The sequence below is a fragment of the Athene noctua genome, chromosome 5 (genome assembly GCF_965140245.1).
Source record: "Athene noctua chromosome 5, bAthNoc1.hap1.1, whole genome shotgun sequence".
Classification (NCBI taxonomy): domain Eukaryota; kingdom Metazoa; phylum Chordata; class Aves; order Strigiformes; family Strigidae; genus Athene; species Athene noctua.
Window position 1 is genome coordinate 63,248,382 of NC_134041.1, and position 18,163 is coordinate 63,266,544.

Sequence of the window (18,163 nt, forward strand, 5' to 3'; positions counted from 1 at the left end):
ATTAACCAGCTTACAAGATACCATCATTCTGAACACTCTTCCACATGGCTATACTCTGTTTTCTGTTGCTAACAACATACATCTTTATAGGCAGAGCACATAATTGATGTAGAACCTAAGGAAGATGCTGGGGGGGCTGGAGCCCCCCCTGTGAGGACAGGCTGAGAGAGTTGGGGGGTTCAGCTGGAGGAGAGAAGGCTCCGGGGAGACCTTAGAGCGGCCCCCCAGGGCTGAAAGGGGCTGCGGGAAAGGGGGGAGGGACTCTGGATCAGGGGTGTGGGGATAGGACAAGGGGTCACGGGTTTAAACTGACAGAGGGCAGATTTAGATGAGATGTGAGGCAGAAATTCTTCCCTGTGAGGGGGGTGAGGCCCTGGCACAGGCTGCCCAGAGAAGCTGTGGCTGCCCCCTCCCTGGAAGGGTTCAAGGCCAGGTTGGACGGGGCTTTGGGCAACCTGGGCTGGTGGAAGGTGGCCCTGCTCATGGCAGGGGGGTGGGACTGGATGGGCTTTAAGGTCCCTTCCAACCCACACCATCCTGCGATTCTATGATTCTAATGCCGTTTGACAATAGATTAAACACTCATTATTGTCCTCTCGTATCTTCAGATCATCACAGAAACACTTCTATCACAAACTTCAAAGAAATTCAAATATCTTCATTTACTAATTTCCATTATTACAAGAAAGAACATATTGCACTCTTTGACCAGCCCCTCAGAAAAATTACATCTCTCAACACAATTTTTGTAACACGGTAAACTCTAGCCCAGTTATCTTGCAACTGCAACAAGACCCCCACTTACAGCAGTAATAACACAGAAAAAAAGCCATGCTATCTATGGGATCCAGTAAATAAATACTGTAATATCCAGAACAGTATAAGATAAATCTGTTCCTCAGCCACTGAGTTGCTGACTCCCTTGCCTTGGCTGTGTATTCCTGCAGGTTTTGCCCATGTTTGCCTTCAGTATACTTGTTTTCCACTTGGAAAGAACACAACCACAAATACCTTTTCATGCTTTCCATTGCACTTAGCTGGACTGCAGATTGTAAACAAACAAGATAAAAATCTGAGAACTTTCTTTACTGAATTTCCATGAAAGAAACCAGGGAAAAAAAAAAAAAAAAAAAAAACAACAACAAACAAACCAAAAACCCAACTCTGCATAATGATGAACCCACCAAGAAAAATTCAGCACGCTGTCCCTCACACCCTGCCTCTTCCGCAGCATAAAGGCAACATTTAGCCTAGCAATGTAGATGGTCTTTATTTGTGTCACAGAGGCAATCCTAGGCAACCTCTCTAAGAGATTTTTTTTTCTGATTGAGATGTTAATTACTTAACTGCTGTTGTAGGGAGACTGTCTCAAACTAATCTTCCATTCTTCCTCTGTTTAACTTCAGAGGGCTCACAATTCACTTTTTAAGGCCTTGCATTGAGAAACTGAAATAAAGATCTCACCCTTGATGGAGCTCCCAGATGACACAAGTGCCTAATTCACATGGTGGCCCTTAGTGATCCCTACCTGAACACCACCCGGGTGCTATACGGGATGCCTATGGCCAGGATGCTCCTCTCACTTGCCCGGTGGGACCATCTCCTGATATGGCCCAGAGAACAGTTTTAAGAAGAAAAACAGCTCTCAAATGCTCTGCTTCAGCCAGAAAGCTCTCACTCTGCTGAAAAATCCCTGTGCCCCTGCAGGTAGCAGGGCACAACTCAAAAGTGAACAGCAGGAGGTAAAATGAGGTTTTATTTTTAAACAGCAGCGCTTGTTGATATATTTGGTTCTAGAGAAAAAGAGCAGGACATAGCGTCGCCATAGGATGTTGCAGCTAAAATCGGATCAACACTAATTCTGGAGCTCAGGTTCCACTTCTTAGAATAAATCATTTACTGAAGCAATTCACAGAAGAAATCTGAAGTGACACAAATTCCATCAACTGCAGTTGGCAGCCGGCTTTTCAAGAACAGATGCATGACTGGTAATGATAACCCAAAAAGCTTACTTTCTAATGCAGAAAAATTGAGATAGAACATTAACATTATAAAACTCTGCAGAGAAGTAAAAACATCTCCAGAATAAACCCCACAAAATACTTTTCAAGGACCTCTGAACTGCAACTTTAGCAGAATTAACATAACTAACCAAAAATCATCTCCAGCAAAAATACCTCCCAAGTTTTGATAGGCGTTTCTATCTGTTAAATCTTTCTGTTACCAACACTGTTTACTCTACTTTGAGTCAAAACCATGCATTTTTGATTTCACAAGATTAATGTAATAACTTGCTTTAGGCTGCTAATGCATTCAAAGCTTGCAGACACACAGGAGACTAAGACAGCATCAAGAGCATACAGATGCATTTGGAGGGGATATTTTTTATGCGAAATAAACTACAGATTCCCTAACACATGTCTGCAGCAGGGACTACACTGAAATAAAAGCTCACTAGGGTGTGTTAGGGCTGGAAGAGATGGCTTCCAAGCCCATTTATGGTTTCTAAGCACCACCATATACCATATAATATAAACAACACCAAAGAAAACCCCTAAAACTCTGTCAAGTAAGTGACAAAACATGCATTCTAGGAAAGCAGTGTTCAGTTCTCAGAAGTGAGACCCAGCCACTACAAAACAATGATAAACAAAACGTGTACATTATATGCAGATAAAAGTATAGAAATACGTTGTATTTGTCAGCAGAAGAGTTCAGTCCAATTCATGCATCAAACTGCAGCTCCAATGGTTCTTTTAGTGCCTCAGATCCAGAGAAATGTGAAAAGCGGCTCTGTGTTGACCTGTTCTGTCAATCACGTTATTGAGTTACACCGAGTTTTTTAGTAGCCATCAAAAGGAGCTGTATGGTTTCAGAAATAAGGCATTGTAGAAGTTGGCCCACGCTCAGTTTCTCTTAATGCTTTCCACCCTCAAGAATGGTCTTAACAAAACACAGCAGTTGCCGCAAAAAGCCGTATCAATCATTGTCTTCTACAAAGACCTCTCCATGCCCACATCTAAAGACAGCAACATGCAATAAAGTGCCACGAAATGCCACGTCTTCCATCAAAGCTTCAGGAATGTGACTCAGCTGTTGCAGGAGCATTTTGGGACACTCTAACCCCTCCACCCTGCCTATGTCCTCTACAGCAGAGGTCCCAGAAGAGTAAAACTGTCCCCACCCCACCAGCTCTGGCTTGCCCTGGCTTCAACAGAAACAGCTCCAACACCAATTCAGCAGCCTTGCCACACAGATGTGAGAGCCTCCCTGCGTCTGGGCAATGAGGCTGTCAGCCAAATTTGCTGTTTTGGTTGGGTTTTTTTAATCATGAATTTCTGTAGTTCTCACCCCATGAAAACTCTCCACCCTTTGACAACATAATTGCTCTGTCAGTTTATCTCTTTGCTCATGTTTTCAAGGGGGAGTTGGCACCTTGACTGTGGCAATCCCCCTCTGCATCTCCAACGTGCTTCAACAGAGCAGGTCCCACTTTGCACAGCTGGAGCAGAACTTCAAACCAGAGTCAACAAGGGAAGGTGCCCAGGGATCAGCTCTCTGGCCCTGATGGACAAACTATTTCTAGTGAACAAAAATGAAACCTACTGTGTGAATAATTGAGTCAATCCTGCTGCTTTTATAGTGGTTACTTCACCAGTATGTGGAGAAATTAGGCATGCTAGAAAACCATTCATCCTAGGTGTGTAAGAGAAATTATAGTCTCACTGCAGACCATTTGATTTAATTTACAGCTTGCTTGCACGTTTAAATCCTGGAAAAATGCCTTCAGTATCCAAAATATTTATAATTAAAATAAGTTACTTCAGAAGTTCAGAATAATCTATAAACTAAGAAAGTTTCAGGTTTTCTCATTAAGTGAAAGAATAAATTCTGTGCTCATAATACACTTCAGTTTCTTTATTGCACGGCTCAGTGTTATAAATTAGACTTTGATAATAACAGCAAATCAGAATAAAACCTAAGATTATATTATGTGAAAACTTGACTTTGTAGTTATTCTTACTTTCCTCCTAAAGGTTATTTGTACAGGGTTAAGCTACGCCAGCACAACTGATCTGGAACAGACAAAATGTATTCTCCAAACATGAACATTTTAATACAATATATGTATTACTTAATTAATCTTTTTATATAAGAGCTTCTGTCCAACCGGAAAAACTAATTAAATGAGTAAAGGCGGTAGTTTCTTTGCAAACATTCATACCATACACAGCAGACTCAGGAGGATGCTAGAGTGCACTCAAATGTATCTCAGAGTTTGGTTAATATCCATGTGTATCAGACCTTCAGGGCACAGACGGTGCTCATTTTTTGGAGTAACTCCCAACAGCAGATGTCAGAGTGCTTTTCAATTTGTGGATGACAAAATGACAGGGTACTGACGTCCGTTACCTATACTATTATACCATATGCATAAAATGGTAGAAGTTGAAGAAAAATCTACATCTACCAACTCACCAGAATCCCGTTACACAGGGATTGAGGGACTTTGAAGAAAATTCAGGTATGTACGAGATAAAAAAATCACCAGCAATCCTGTTCTAAATGAACCATCTAAGGCAGAGAGTATTGAATCTGAATTTCCCCCAGTAACCATATTAAATGGGGCAAATTTCAGTCTTTCCATAAGCTCAAAAGACAGAGAAAATAATTTTTCCAGCCTTCCCCAGCTGTCATCGCAGTCCCCATCCCAGAGCCGTGCCAGAACCCCGCTGCACAGCGGTGGCAGCCAGCCCTTGCTAGGGCCAAAGCTGGCAGGTGGTATTTTCAGGAGCAATGGTGCAAGACCTGCAGCTAGGAAGTGAAACCCTCGGTCTCATAAACAGCTCTCAGTTAAGACAATGGAGCCCTCACTAATATAACTGGTCTCATACCAGCTGCTAAAATACTAACTTACTGCATTTAGAAGTCAACACCATTTCTGTTAGTTAAGGAGTGCTTTGCTCACCTCTAGTTTTGCTCTAGTATAGAAGAAAAGGGGGGAAAACAGTCTGTGTCATATACTCTGCCTCCCGTTAGTGAATGTCATGCTAGAGTCCATTTTTCACAACAGATGAAGAATGAAGGTAGGTAGTCTTTGAAAACAGCTGCTCCTGAGGACTCAAAAGGAAAATAATTCGGAGGGCAATGCTCACATCATTCACTTGGAGAGATGGATTTACGTCCTCCAACCTGCATGAGATCCACAGAGAGAGTATGACTCCATCCCAAGATGAAATCTGAGGTACAAGACACATTTAAAATGTAAAAAAAAAAACAAAAAAACCCAAAACACTCTGCAGTAATACCACTGGAAAAATAATCATTACCCTTCAGGAAATCACTCAGTTTTCCGCCTGTCTGCTTCAACTGCAGAAAATTAAATTTCCCCTTTCTAACGGTGCTGCCTTTGAGTACAGACCAAAAAATAAATGAGCACGAGGCCTGTGTGACCATGGAGAAGGAAGAGGGGCTGCACCTGTCAGTTTAGCATCTCTGGTAATCGGAGGGAAAAGCCAGTGCTGGACACCACCACCCAGATCACAAGCCCTTTGCTCCCTCTCAGCGGTGAGCAATTAGTCCATCACACTCATGCTCACTGGGGTCAGGAAAAAGAGCTTTTGCATTGGCTACCAAGGGTTCTTTTTCCACTTTAGAGATATATCCCCATCTATCTATATATCTTTATTTACACTTTTCTTGGAAGCCTTTAAACCCTGAGGATGAATTGGGTTGTTCTACAAGTGGATGCTGTTCTCTGATTTCAGAAGTGGTCCTTCCCCTGCCTACACGTAATTCCATCTTGCTTTAAGTCCTGCATGACTTTAGGAATCATCTCAATGCTTTTAACTCGCCTGAAGATGAATATATATTTAAGCCACTGTTTAAAGTGTCTTTAATGATAGTACAGTTCATAATAATAACTGTCCTTTCCATACAAGGTACTTTCATCCTTTAGAAAATTTAGTAAGCCTATTAATTATTTTCTTAAAGACTGAATTTCAAAATGTCACTGCTGACATTTAAAGCTCATAAAAAATGCAAGTCTATCTTATCTGTGAGAAACGAGTCTATACAGTCTATTTTAAGACGAAAATATTTATCAAGGAAGACAGTTGCCAATTATGAATACAAACCGAAACAAAGCCACTTACAGCAAGTTCCTGGGGTTTTTTTTTATCTTTTACATACCAAGGGCATATTTCTCCCCAGCACAGTGGTGCACAAAATAAGTGACATCTGGTGGCTATATGGTGTAATATAATAAGGTGTCTCATTTCAGTGCTGTTAACCAGCCCCATTTTTAAGTTTACTGCCTCTTAGTAAAGATTTTTAGATGTTTTATTTATTTTTTTTGACACAGATACTTCTGAGACTCCTAGGCATCACAGTCCCTATGCATGGTGACAACTGCTGTTATCTAATTAAAGTGGGATTGTCATATTCACATCAGGAAAAACATGATCCCGAAAAGGAATTAGCAAGGCGTAACAAAACAGCACTAAGATTTAACTGGGCAACACCAGTGAGACTCGTACAGAGCCAGGACGTAAGAAAAGGCTGCCCAGAATTTTGCAAAGGAAATCCTTCAAGCACTCAAAGTAATTAATTTCAACTCAGGTTTCTCTGGATTGTTTTTCGTTCTCTTTTAGCTAAACAAAAAAAGAAAAAAAAAAAAAAAAAAAGAAACACCTGCAATTTTCATTCTGAGGTTAACAGCATCCTGGTGACTAAAAATCTAAAAATGTTACAAATTTGAAAATCTTTGCACTTTTCATACCTTATTGATCCTCAGTGATGGTCACATCTAATCCAGCCAAGCCTTCTGCACCTAAACCTGCACTCCAGACATAAAGCAATTATAACTGCCCTTCTAACTCCTACAGTCTAGAAATAAAGTTGTCTTTCAGAAGGCTATAAGCCTCTCTTGGATAATTAATAAATAGACTGTCAGTCAGCTCCAGTTAAAATTACAAAATTGCTAGCACTGCAATTTCAAGGCTTGTAACACCAATTTCTTCAGTAATAAGTATTTATGGAAAAAAATCTCTAAGCACTATCTAACAGAAATTAGAGGAAATATAAACAGACTCCAAATATTTATCAGCAGAGGAAGTTCAAAAATATCCCTGCAAAAATAAAGCGGATGGCAGGCTAAATGCAGAGCCATTGAGTGTTCTTCGAAGGATGTGCTAGGAGGAACTTCATTTTCAGTTTGACATCGCTAAATCAAATTAATTCCTTCCTCCTATTCAATTGCTACATAAAAATCCTTGATGCCCAAAGGACAAAGCTAAAAATGTCCCTAAAACCATGCCTGAGTGCTACACTTGATGCAAAATAATGCCCCAACTCCTACCCACACAATGCAGTAATGGAATACTTTAAATAAAGAGTTAGACTTTGGGGCTTTCCATCAATTTTAAGGCCTAAATATCCTTAACACCAATGTCCACCTGCACGGTCAGCTTCCCTTAGCACTGAAATGGGCACATGCCTGCAGTTTCTCAATAAAAAGGGACCTCTGGGATAACGCAACTATTGATATATTCCTTCAAAGAGAAATATTATTTCCTTTCCACATACCCTCAACCCCACCAGCTATTATCTTCACCTTAAGACTTCCTGGCTGAACTATAGAACATATGCACAGAAAAAATACAGCTGAATGACTTTAGCTCCAGTCACTCATCAAGAAGAAAACTTTTGAAGATCCCATTTCTTTTTTTTCTTTAAATCCTGCCATGCTGAAGTCAGCAGGAAGACATTTCATTGACTTTAATGAAGCCAGAGGTTCATCCCGAGAACTGCTGTTTGGAATGAACGCAGCATTTATATTATCTCATTTGAAACCCTCCTTTTTTTTTGTTAAATGCAACTTAATGATATTTGCTATTTCGGAATTATTTGTTATATTTAAAAATACACAAAAAGGTTATTAAAAATATTGCAGTGTCAAATTTTTAGCGATTATAGTTGGGATATTCTTCTTTCAGTAACGGGCAAGTATCTTTAATGTACAAATATACATTGTCATAAAGTTTCAGCTCATTTCCTAACACTGAAAAGTCTTAGAATCTACGAATTGTAGTAGTCCGACAAAAATCACAGGCTTACCTGTATTTTCACAGTACATTTTTAGTGCTTTTTTTTCATTTATTATCCAGTGTACTACAACAGCAAGATAATAAACTGGAAAACTGGAGAGATTACTACACCCACTTAATGGGCACCATTGAAAGAAAAAGCTATCAAAAGCCAGCAGAAGCTTTTTATGCATTCCCCTGTATTACACCAGAATGAGTTATTGCAATCTTGGAACTCAGATATCAAACAATAAGAATACTCAATTTTTAAAGCTGTATACAGAAATGAGAAGCAGGTGATCTGAAGTCATCTAAGAAGGATATTTTTACCCAAAGACTGACATGTTATTTTTTTTAATTTAAAAAATTTAAATGTAATTAAAAAAAATATAGTGGGGACTAGGCTAAAAGTTCCTCACTCTGAAGTACCAGAGTGTTACAGCAGACCACTGCTTCGGTTTACCAACCTTACCACTACAGCCACACACTTCATCAGCAGAGGACTCTGAACTTCTCTAAAACAACCAGAAAACATTTTCAGTGCCCACAAGTTGGAGGAGCCAGATTCTGGTCCCTCTTACACCGGTGAAAACCAAGAGCTGAATTACTCTTGATCTACCCTAATGCAAGAGAAATCCACATGGGATTTCCATGGCTACCAACATGTATTCCATTTTACTACACTGTGTATTTTTAATTTTGCTGATCTGCTTAGCAAGGTTCAAAAATGTTCTCTGAAGAGTTAAACACTTCAGTATTTAAAATAGCCTGATGTTAGACAAATGAATTTTTCCTCTTTCCTATAATGAGAGGCATGAGCTTAGGTTCCGCTGTTCCCTTCTGTTCACCTCTCACATCTCATTTCTTGTTGAAACTGTTTTAAAGCTGGCATAAATAGCTTTCCAAAGTAATTCTAATACTAAATGTCAAGAACGATAGTGGTTTCATTCTGATTTATCCTTATCTGTTCCTCAGGCAAGTTAATCCTCAACCTGAGATACTGTTTTCATAGCTCTATAATTTATGAATTTTTTCATCTAAATTATTTACTTTATGAATGGCTCCAATGAGTTGCTCAGGGCATAAAGCTGTAATGCTCAATAGTGATGTGCTCAAGAACATCTTTTTGTCTTTTTAAATGAAGAGACCACCACTGTAGCTCATGTTGTCATTGGTAGCCTTTAACACGAAGCAGTGTTTTTATCCAGTATTTTTACCCAACCTCTGCACTTGCACATGCAGTTACAACCCAGATATCACAGTGTTATCCCAGTCTGGAGCTCCTGGGAGACACAAAACAAGCAGAGTCCCTGATCCTTCACAACAGCACAGTGTGAACCCATATTCCTTCAGGGAGCTAAGCTGTCATCAGCTCTGTATGGGCTCAAAACCTGATGTGCACATGCAACCTGCTCCTCTTCCACTTCAACAAAGCAGCATCCAACATCTTTTCCAGAAATGGCCCCAGGAAACTTCCTCAGGCTTTAATAATTAAGCCAGAAGGATTCACTGTACAGCAGGAGCCCTACAAATGCACTAACCAGTGACTGAAGACGGAAGAGAAGCACAACTACTGACCTATGGTGGAAAAGGTACTAGCATGGTGAAAGAGATCTATGAAGAGCTGTGCTTTCAGAGCGTTCTTTGAAAATTCCAGAAATTTCAGATCCATCAGCCATTTAACTTAATATTAACAATATCTATTTAACATTATCTATTTAATATCTATTGAATAGGGGCAACCTGTGCCAATGTCTCACCACCCTCACAGGAAAAAATGTCTTCCTTATATCTAATGGAAATCTCCCCTCTGTCAGTTTAAAATCATTACCCGTTGTCCTATCCCTACACCCCCTGATCAAGAGTCCCTCCCCGCCTTTCCTGTAGCCCCTTAAGTGCCAGCAGGCTGCTCTAAGGCTGAACCCCCCAACACTCTCAGCCTGTCCTCACAGGGGGGGCTCCAGCCCCCCCAGCATCTCCGTGGCCTCCTCTGGCCCCGCTCGAGCAGGTCCGTGTCCTTCTGCTGTTGGTGCCCCAGAGCTGGACCCAGCCCTGCAGGGGGGTCTCACAGAGCGGAGCAGAGGGGAGAATCCCCCCCTGGCCCTGCTGCCCACCCTGCTCTGGGTGCAGCCCAGCACACGGGGCCTTTCTGGGCTGCCAGCGCACGTTGCTGGCTCACAGTCAGTTTTCCATCCACTGATACCCCCAAGTCCTTCTCCTCGGGGCTGCTCTCCAGCCACTCCTCGCCCAGCCTGGATTTGTGCTGGGGATTGCCCCGACCCATGGGCAGGACCTTGCCCTTGGCCTTGTTGAACTCCATGGGGTTTGCATGTCCCACCTCTCCAGCCTGTCCAGGTCCCTCTGGATGGCACATCCCTTCCCTCCGGCGTGTCACCGCCCCACACAGCTCGGGGTCGTTGGTGAACTTGCTGAGGGTGCCTCGATCCCACTGTCCATGTCGCTGACAAAGATGTTAAACAGCGCCGGTCCCAACACCCACCCCTGAGGACACCACTCACCACTGCTCAACACTTGGACGTGGAGCCGTTGACCCCAACCCTTTGAGTGTGACCATCCAGCCAATTCCTTACCCACCGAGTGCTCCGTCCATCAAATCCACGTCTCTCCAATTTAGAGACAAGGATGTCATGTGGGATGCTGCCAAAAGGTTTGCACAGGTCCAAGTAGATGACATCAGTTTGTCTTCCCTTATCCACCAATACTGTAACCCCATTGTAGAAGGCCACCAAATTTGTCAGGCATGATTAGCACTTAGTGAAGCCATGTTGACCATCAAAAATCACCTCCTTATTTTCCACATGCCCTAGCATATTTTCCAGGAGGATCCACTCCATGATCTTGATCTACCCTAAGGCACAGAGATAAGACTGACTGGATAGTAGTTCCCTAGGTCTTCCTTTTTTCCCTTTTTAAAAACGGGGGTTATGTTACCCCTTTTTCAGACAGCAGGAACTTCACCAGACTGCCACTACTTCTCAGATATGATGAATAGTGGCTGAGCCACTTCATCTGCCAGTTCCCTCAGGACCCGCAGATGCAACCCATTAGGTCCCATGGACTTGTGAACCTTCAGGTCCCTTAGATGACCCTGAATCTGGTCTTCTCCTCCAGCCGGAGGTTCTTCCTTCTCCCAGTCCACACCTTTACCTTCTGTGTCTTGAGTGGGGTGGCTGAAGCACTTGCCAGTGCAGACTGAGGAAAAAAAGTCATTGAGTACCTTGTCCTTCTCCGCATCCAGGTCACCAAGTCTCACTTTTCCTTCCAGAGTGGGCGCGTATTTTCCCTCGTCTTCCTTTTATCACCAACATACCTGTAAAAGCTTTTCTCATTGTCCTTGACATCCCTGACCAGATTTAATTCTCTCAGGGCTTTGGCCTTCCTAACCTGATTCCTGGCTGCTTGGAGAGTTGCTCTGTATTCCTCCCAGGCTACCTGTCCTTGCTTCTACCCTCTGTAGGCTTCCTTTTTATGTTTGAGATTGTCCAGGAGCTCCTTGCTCATCCATGCAGGCCTCCTGATGGTCTTACCTGACTTTCTTTTCCTCACTTGGAAGACAAATTTCTCAACTAACAAGTAGCCAAAATCGAAGAGACTGGGAAGGAATATTAGATAAGCCATTTGATGGACTTTCAAAGAAGTGTTGTTTTTAAGACCTGTTAAAGAATTTTCAGGAGATGAATGTCCCCCGTGAAGAGCTGGCCCTGCAGGCAAACCTGTCTCATTACATGATATACACTCCTAATAATCTCTTAACTATCCTCCAGTTCCTTCCATTTCAAGCTTTACACAGTCAAACCTCCTGGCTGCACCAGTCAGAGTCCTCCTCCTTTGGATTAATAAATTCTGGCACTCAAAGGCCATTATATCCTAGCTTCGGCACAGCGAGGTTAACACTGGGCTCTTGCATTTTCTTCAAATCATGTGTAAAACCTTCCAGAATCCTGAGGTCTCTTCTAGTTTTTGATAACTCACTACTATTTCGGTGCCAGATCTAAAGCACTTTAATTAAGTGCTTTTTTCCCCATACTGCTACAAGACCTGAACTTTAACTGAGCATGTAGAGCACATAAGGACATTATCATCTTCAATCATCTGAAACCATCCAATATTGCAAACTCACATCTAACGTGCTGCCCACTTTCATAGCACTCTTTCAACATTACCATCTACCAGGCTTCTTTGACCCACTAAGTACACATGTTGTGGATAAACCTTTATTATTTTTCCTACACATCTCACAGAAGTTTTGCATTTTTTCAAAGCAGCCTTATCTTGTTTTCTCTGCACTTCTTTGAACCTTACATTTTATCTTCTTTTTGTTTGATCTCACAGTTCTTCCCAGTTAAAATTCACCTGTAACACAACAACTGCTGTTATTTGAAAGAAATGTCCTTCCCTATATTCCATGCAAACCTGAGAAGTTACCAGGTCTCACTTAAACTTGGCAGATTTAAGCCATGCACCAACACATGCAAAAAAATAATAAGACAAGAGTCTTTTCCAATCTCATCAGTTTTTCTAATGTTATGGTAAGATAGCAGGGTACATTCACCCACACTGAACATCAAGGGTTATTTACAGGAAAAATATCTCCCTGTGAAATATATTTTTCCCTACTGGAGGGCGTGAAGCAAATGAAAAATGTCAGGTTTAGTATTTTGCTATTTAGGTACAGATCTGCACCTTGTACAGTGAGGAGCGACCTACCTCAGATACAGGGTTGGCATAAAAAACCACACTTATTTACAAAATATATACTTGGTGAGTCCAAATGATTGCACAGTAAGTTTTAGAACTGTGTATATTTTGTAGTGCTTGGTATATAAAAGAATAAAAGCCTGTGTAACTTCCCTACCTCTCCATCACCACATTTCTCCACAGGACTGTTTATTTCAAAGGAAACTCGTTACACAGAAGGCAGGCACCTTGGCAGACAAGTGCCTTTCACCCTCCCTAACGTCACAGGGCCTTTAGCTGCTTTCTGCAGACCAAGGGAAGAAGGCTTGCTGTACCAGGAGCTCCAAAAATGTGTCTGGAGTTGGGTTAGTTTATGTTTACTACTTCATTTATAGCTAATTCATAAGGAAACCAGCAGGCTCACCACTGTAGAGATTTGGAAAACATGCATTTTAGCCAGTTCAAGCTATTGTGGGAATTTAAGAAGCTGGATCTGGGAACGGGAAGAGGCAGGGCAATGGGTTGGGGCTGGTGTGTCCATGACCTCCTGCGCGCTGCCACGGGGGGACAGAGGTGGAGCACTGGGACAGAACCATGGACCACTCACTCCTATTCACATTCATCACCACATCTGGCCTCCCACCACCACCACAGCAGCCTTGTCATTGCCATCAGCCACCAGTACCCACTGGACATCATTTTTCTTTCTGCATCTTCTCGCTAGGTATCAGGCGCATCACCTGGTTATCTCTTCTTGCAGAGGATGCCACGCTCCTTAAAACTAGTGCTTACAAGCCACGTTCAACAGCTGCTGGAAACCAGGTGTAACACAAATTAATAAATATTCCATGGCAAAGCTACATTAACTGCTTGCCCCTGAAGTGCTGTTTAGTGGCATGTCAAGCACAGCTGTGTAATCAAAGGATTACAGTGCTGCCGTTGCAACATGCCTGCCACACTCCAGCTCCTCGGTAGCTTTCCTGTCTCCCTCGCATGTAAAAACCAAATCAAGCAACCAGGACAGAATTGCAATCATGTCTTTCAGCCCGGGAAACACAAATGAAAAGGACTCACGGACAAACAGCCAGTGTGACTATATAACACACTTTCTGTTAGATACATAGACAGCCCTACGTATTTTGAAGGGAATGGGTCAACAGTGCTCTACGCAATTAGTTAATTTTAGTGAAATTGCAGTATAAGTGGAGATTGGTGTAATTCAGGCTGCTTTGAGATAAGAACTTGTAGAAGCTTACAGATCCCTTCCCCTCGTGTGAATAGCTGTATTTAGACTCCAAACCTGGCACCGCACTTCGTCAGCAAGAAAAACAGTACACTTCACTAAAACACATAAATAAATAAGAAATACTAATTTGTGGGCAAAAGCAGTGAGAAAAGTGCTCTCTTATTGGAAAACTATCTTGTTTTTCCACCGCACTTTGGATTCTTCCAGTTGAGCAACATAACCCCAGCCAAGGACTATGGTGGGAATTCAGAGTTATCCCTCACCACGCAGAGTACAGAGGAAAATAGGTGGGTTAAGGGAGGCTGGTTCAAACCAGGGTACAGCTCCTGCAAACTCTATCAGACGTTGGAAACAGGGTGATTCACATCACCCAAGTCTCTGGAATGATTTAACTCCTTAGAGTTTCTGATTTTGGGATATACAGCCATGAAGGATGGAGTAACTGTAAGTAATTAAGAGTTAGAAGGGAGAGGGAGCATATTGGCACCGGTTTAAGGGATGGCTTTCTTCACCTGAGTGATGTATCTGTACTGAAAGAGAAATACAGTTAGATGTTCTACCTTCCTGAATCGATATGTCATTTAGGCAAGACCTGACCGCTGCTGCTAACTTATCTCTAGAGAAAGTATATTGGAATATAATGGTAACACAACGCTGAGTTATGACTTCTTAAAATTTTGCTCCCATGAACATATGAGAAAGCACTCGCTCAGAAAAAATGGTTAATAACAAGAAGGATTCACTTCCTAGTCAGCAGAAGAATTTGATAAGAAATCCTTATTGAGGGGTAGAGGGATTGTAGTGTCATGGTTAGAAATATCTCATGAACTTTGGAAGAGTTTGCTGTCATCCACCTAACAACTTGATCATAAATACGTACCAATACTTTGAGAGAGACTTTAGTATCGGGACACAGTCTGTCTTTAAAAACATGTGTGACACTGAAATCACCTGGGCTATCAACATAATCTTTTCCCACTGAAACTCCCTGTTCTCATAGAGTTCCTGCCACAGGTTGCTTAAAATAACGTTAAAATATAAGCAGTATCTTGTTGGCATCTCTCAGATTTTGCCTACATAACCCCATCCTTGCTAATGCTGCTAGTGGACTACATAACTTCATCCTTCCACTTCAACCACATGAAATAATTCAAATACAAGAGTCTGCTTCGACTTTCTCATTTATACAGTTTCCAGATATCTACTTCTAGTTTAGCAAAGAAAATCCATTAGTGTCTTCCATTGCATTAGTGGAATTAAGTGTTTTGTCATGTAAATCTCCACTGTTTCATCATGTTCCTCTTACAAACCACCAAACAAAACACTCTGAATTTGAGATTAGTCCTCCTATTACAAAATCTGAGCCATAAAACTATTTTGTTATTGATTTCAGAACTGCATGGTGACTGCACTTATAGACACAGGATTTAAGTGTCATTTTTAAAAAAAAAAAGGCAGGGGGAGGAAGGTAGTTTCACTACTAAATCGTCATACAAGTAGTTGCCTCTTTTCTGCATTCACATTGATTTTCTTTCTTTTGGCATGTGAAGAGCCAGATGAATCCTTTGACTCCATGCCCCAGAGTGAAATGGTACCAGCAGCAGCAGAGGAGCTCTCAGGGCAAGAGACTTGGGACAACATTTTAATCACTGACAAAAAAAAAAAAAAAGCTTATGGGGAAATTCCATTTGTATTTACTGTTTATAAGTGAGTGTGTATATATTTATGTGTGTGTGTGTCTGCCTGTATGTAAAATACATATATAAATGTATATAAATAGCATAGATATAAATACCTATGAATAGCTTATATATATGTTGTGACCTCTTATTGATGGAAATTTCCCTTTTTGCCAGAGATCAAGTGGTCCCCAGATAGCATGAAGCTGCAGTGCTGTTCAATTAGGCATTTGTTTACACAAACAAGCGCATATGATTTTCAGTTAAACCTTAAAAATATTTACTCTTCATGAGCCGTAGCAGCTAACTTTGAGTTTTAATCTGCAATCTGCTCCGCTGACTACTGTGCTTTTTTTAGTCACAAAATACAAAAGGCACGTGTTGGTTCTACGGGAGATGATAATGATCTTTTGTCTGGCTAACAGTTCAAGAAGTGAAACCATTCTTATGTCATATGCAAGCAAATCAATGTGAAGAGAACTTTAGGCCACAGAAGCATATAATTAAAAAAAAAAAAATACATTTCCATACCTCAAAGTTTGGTAGGTGTTTAAATGCACCATCCTAGAAATGCTATCATCTATTAACCTACAAATCTAGCTGTGTCTCAGAAAGCCAATTCATTGCAGAATACGGCTGTAGTATTACAGTGAAGCAGCACGGGGGGGGGGGAAGAAAAGGCAACAAAAAAACAAACCCGTATATGACACCAAAGTTCAGCTGGTGAATTGTTGCTTAACAGACTCTAACCATAATAACCCGTCACTGAACCTTGACTGCATTCTCAGCAAAAGCACGCTATGAAGCTATTTTTAACAGCCAACAGCTTGCACTTAAGAAATACCCCTCTTCACCTAAAAATATGCATCAGTGAATGGCAACCTCCATCCACGGCTTAATTCTAGGCTGGATGCGCTGCCGGAATGGAATGAATCTTTCGGAGAAAGCCGCTTTACAAGTGTCTTCTCTCCCAAACCTCCGTAAAACCAGCGCAATTAGCCAATGAGCAGTTCTCCGCCGGCAGCAGGGATCAGCCCGGCGAGATGACAGCAAATTGCAATATCTTTGTCATCATTCCGTCCTCCCCGGAGCACCAACCTGCCCAGGGGCACGGTTGAAAAGTGCCTCCCCCCCCCCCCCCCCCCGCTTTCTCCCGCCGCGAAGCACCGGGGGATGCTGCACCCAGTGCCCCAGCCCGCACCCCCGGGACCCCCCCGCGGAGGAGGAGAAGGGGGGGTGTGGGGTGTGGGTGCTCTCCCGACTCCCCCGTTTCCTGGGGAAGCACCGTCAGCTTTCACTCTGGACTAAGGGAGGGGAGGGGGGAGAGCCGGCGGTATCTCCGCACCCCACCGCGCCCCGGGGGCTCGGCTCCGCCGTGCCGTCTGCCCGCCCAACTTCCCGCAAAGTCCCGCAGCCTCTAAACTTGGGGAGCAGCGGCCCGGGGAACCCCCAAATTCCCCCTTCCCCATCCCCATCCTCATCCCGGCGCACCTACCTCCGCCGGTTCTGCCCCGCTCCGCGCTCGCTCGTCCTCCCGTCCGCGCCCGCCGCCTCCGCCGGCTCTGCCCTGCGGGGGGGGGGGGGGGGGGGGGGGCGGAGGAGGAGGAGGAGGAGGAGAGGGAGGAGGAGGAGGAGGAGGAAGAGGGAGGGAGCAGCCCCGCGCCGCTCCCCAGCCGCGCTGCGCAGCGCGGGGGGCGGTGTGCTGCCGCTCGGCTCGGCCCCGCCGGCTCCGCGGGGCGGGGGGGTCCCCAGCGGCCCCCCCTGGGAAAAACGGGCGGGGGGGGGTGGGTGGGTTTGGGCAGAGCCACCCCGCTGCCGATGGCTCCGCGGGAGATGGGGCGCGGAGCACCCCACACACAGCCCCCTCCCACACCCCCCGACCCCGGTCCCGGCAGCACCAGGTGCCGTCTGGGCTGGCTGGGAAGGTTTCGGACAGAGATGGGTCTTTTACCAGCGAACCTGGGGGAAATGTCGAGCTGTCCCAAGAGACCGGTGTTTCAGGGGAACCAGCATCCCAAATTGCGGTGGGGGCAGGCAGAGGTCAACCCGAGGACACCCACCGCTCCGGGCGCTGCCCAGTCTCCATCACTTGAGCGAGTCTTGACTTTGTGCTGCGTGTCCTGCAGCTCCCGTGAGGTGTCCACTGCCCTGGTCCAGTTCTGAAATGGCAACAGCACAAACGTCAGCTGAGAAGCCAAAATCTTCCACTCAGGAAGCACAAGGTTCAGTCTCAGCCAAGAAGCTCCTACCATACACACCTAAATATCTAAGTAAAAGTCGAGCCTACCAAGTCATCCAGGTGAGACAGACACGCACCTTCTGTGACGAGGCTGCGCACGCAGACTCGGGTGAAGGTTTAAGGCAGCGTTTGCAAAGCTGGTGGGATCAGAAGTTGTTGTGCAGCTGCAGCTGCACGCAGCTGGCCAAGGTGCGTGTGAGCACACGGGAGGAGG

The 18,163-nt window shown here is 43.6% G+C and overlaps 1 protein-coding gene across 1 annotated transcript in view; it reads right to left on the bottom strand.

Annotated features, from left to right (window-relative positions):
• Nucleotides 1-17,278, bottom strand: part of CHST15 (carbohydrate sulfotransferase 15) — a 54,321-nt gene extending 37,043 nt beyond the window's left edge. Inside the window, exon 1 of the mRNA XM_074907924.1 lies at nucleotides 17,206-17,278. The gene's annotated coding sequence lies outside the window, so the exon portion shown is untranslated. The remainder of the gene's footprint in view (nucleotides 1-17,205) is intronic.
• Between the last annotated feature and the right edge of the window lie 885 nt (nucleotides 17,279-18,163).